Below are 3,286 nucleotides of genomic sequence, written 5' to 3'. Positions count from 1 at the left end.
TGAATTAAACCATACCATTAAGTCTCTCTCTCTCTCTCTCTCTCTCTCTCTATATATATATATATATATATATATATATATATATATATATATATATATCCTAACCCTATATATATATATAACCTAACCCTATATATATATATAACAGTTACTACTATCAAGCTCTTATATATAAGGGCGAGGGCGAGGGCGAGGGCTAGGGTTAGGGTTAGGGTTAGGGTTAGGGTTAGGGTTAGGATAGTTACTACTATCAAGCTCTATATATATATAACAGTTACTACTATCAAGCTCTTAAGAGTTTGGTGGCAGTCACTCTTAAGTAGGCACTCTTTAAGTGGATTCCTTATGGTAAAAGCTAAACCTGTTTTCTCGATTTTAAATGTGGTTAAGATGTCCAGGCATGGAAGGAAGCAAGCTGAACCATCACCAGTACACAATAATTAAATACAACATAGTAGAGATATTTCATCTCTGAGAAGTCAGACACATGATTTCTCAAAAATCACAAATGGGACGCAGATTTAGTTGCTGACTTCAATGATAGCCTGGAACTGGCAATTTATGGCCATCTTTAGCTCCAACAAAAAGTATAAGAAAGAGTGATGAGATCAATATTCACCATTCTTGGATCTTCAGCACATTCAGGATCAATGTAGAAAAACCCTGGCATGTCTACTTCCTCTTGTGGATTAAGCCTTTGTTCTTCAAAACAGAAGTACTGTATTCTATTGAAATACTGTCCAGCTTCAAATGGTACAAGATTATATGTAGAAATCCCGATGACTGGCTTGTCAGTCGGGTTCTTAGCTTTGTAAAATGCCAGTGCCGTCTCTCCTGGCATTACATATATTTCCATTTGCTGAGGTCTAAAGTTCCACTGGAGACTTGCATGCACATCCGCATTAAAGGTTACTTTAGAGGGAGGGGGGAACAGGGAGGGAGCGGGGGAAAAAAAGAGGACCTGATGCAAAGGGCTTAAGTGGAGAGCAAATGCTTTGAGAATGATTGGGGCAGGGAATGTGCAGATGTGCTTTATACAATTGATGTATGTATATGTATGGATTGTGACAAAGTTGTATGAGCCCCTAATAAAATGTAAAAAAAGAAAAGAGGAGAAAAAAAAGAAAATGATTAGGGAAAAGAATGTACAGATGTGCTTTATACAACTGATGTATGTATATGTATGGATTGTGATAAGAGTTGTATGAGCCCCTAATAAAATGTTTAAAAAAGAAAAAAAAGGTGACTTTAATAATGCGATCCTTAACAGGCACCATGTTTTCAATCTGGTTAGATCCATGACCAGCTACAGCTGACCCTCCAAGTCCAGTAGTCTGGCAATAGAGCCGATAAAGGGGCACCGCTGCGTAGGACGCCCCCAGCATGGCCATGGCGACCGAGGTCACGTATGTGAGGACAGTCTTGTTGCGGCGCCGCCAGGCCTCCTCCTGCGCGCGCATGAACGGGTTCGTGCTCTTTGGCCCCTGAGGCGGCTGCAAAAGCAGGCCCAGTGCCTGGCTCCGGAGCCCCGACGTCCCTAGCCGCCTCAGTCCCCTGTCAGGAGCTTGGGTGCCACTCCGCCATGGGCAGAGGAGGGGCTCTAGCCTCTGGTCAGCAACGCAGAGTGACCCCAGCGCCCGGCACACAGCTCCAAGTTCCTCCATGCCATGAGCCAGACCTGATCTGGTTTTCAACATTCTCTCTCTCTCCCTCTGTTTCATATTGGGTATACTCTACTCAGATGTATTTTGTCATTGGTGGTAACCCTACTGAATTTATATTATTATCTTTTCTGTTTTTCTCAGAATATGAAACCTGGGATTGATGCACCTATAGACACAGCAAGTAAAATAGGGTTCCTGAAGGATATGGTGGGGTGGGGCTATGGGAGACAGACAGAGTAAGATGGGGTTGATATTAAAGAGTTTAGGAAGTAAGAAAATATTTTGAAACTGACTGGTAGCAAATGTACAATATGTCTTGATGTGATTGAGCTATGGAATTATACGATATCTGCATTATCACAACCAAAAATGGTTTTTGGAAAATAAAAAGCAAGATTATGTGCTTCATAAAATAAGAGATTATACAATATACATATTTAAAACCCCATATAAAATTTAAAATATTATTGTAGTAAATGAAATATAACAGAAATAAATGGAGGAGCATGTCACGGTATTTATTGTAAAACTCAGTGACTCTAAATCTTGCCATTTCTAAACTGAATGATAAATTCAATGTGATAACATTCAACATCTATGTAAGGATAAGGTCACTAGAAGAACAAAACCAGAGCTGCATAGAGAGATAAAGAGAACTGCTCATGCAGTTGTAGAAGTGGGCACCTCCATTCTGACCCTAAGTCCTCGAGTCTTAGTTAGGCTTCTCCTGACTTACGTAGCTTCAGGGGCTGATAAATCTACAATAGGCTGGAGCACAACTTGATGATAGTTTCAAAGACAGGTAAATAAAAACAAGTCATACTTGTTATTGAAGATGTATATTACTTCAAGGTCAGATCACATGTCAGATACCAGGCCACTGTGGACTCTCAGGATTGGCGGGGGTTATTTCAAGCTTTCGGTCAAATTCAAAACCTAGAGCTTGAAGAGCCCAGATGCAGGATCCAAACCCAGAAGGAAACGAACAAGTTTCCCTACCAATCTGTTTATAAAGGAAGTAGATAACATTCACACAGAATATTTGTTTTCCAGTTGCTTCAGAGCTGTGTCCTGAGTAAGGGAGGTACACTCTACCCTAATCATACAACTGCTTGGCTACGCACAGCAGACCCCATTATGGAATTGATTGAATTGTGTTCTTTCACATGATGAGGAATTACTAGGTGCCAACTACCAAACCACTAAGCACACTACCCCGCCAAGTTGACACAAGCCTAACTATAATAGTCCTCAACAGATACTGTGAAAATCATCAAACTCTTTTACCACTTATTTAAGACCACAGTGCATTAAAACACAAAACCAAAATTAAAACAGCTGACCAGATTTTAGAGAACTTTATGATTTTGTGTCTTTTATACAACTATCAAAACAATAAACAACATAAGGCATCATTAGTTTGCCCTTTATGTTTGCTTGATTCATTCATTTAAACAATATGGTATGTCACTGTTATACTTTACAATTCCCTAATGGCAAATACATTGAACATGCCACCATATTCTCACCAATATAGCTATAGTCTTTGGTGTCTGGTTCGAGTTTGGGATTTCTGATGCTTGTGTGGGAGGAAGTGATAGGTTGTTTTTCTTTTTAAGTTT

At 39.8% G+C, this 3,286-nt stretch overlaps 1 pseudogene; it reads right to left on the bottom strand.

Annotated features, from left to right (window-relative positions):
* Positions 1–534: 534 nt before the first annotated feature.
* Positions 535–1,664, bottom strand: LOC142436902 (cytochrome c oxidase assembly protein COX11, mitochondrial-like; annotated as a pseudogene).
* Between the last annotated feature and the right edge of the window lie 1,622 nt (positions 1,665–3,286).

Source organism: Tenrec ecaudatus, unplaced genomic scaffold, assembly GCF_050624435.1.
Source record: "Tenrec ecaudatus isolate mTenEca1 unplaced genomic scaffold, mTenEca1.hap1 Scaffold_783, whole genome shotgun sequence".
In the NCBI taxonomy this organism is placed as follows: domain Eukaryota; kingdom Metazoa; phylum Chordata; class Mammalia; order Afrosoricida; family Tenrecidae; genus Tenrec; species Tenrec ecaudatus.
The sequence above is the reverse complement of the archived record's forward strand: the minus strand, read 5'-3'. Positions and strand labels throughout refer to the sequence as shown.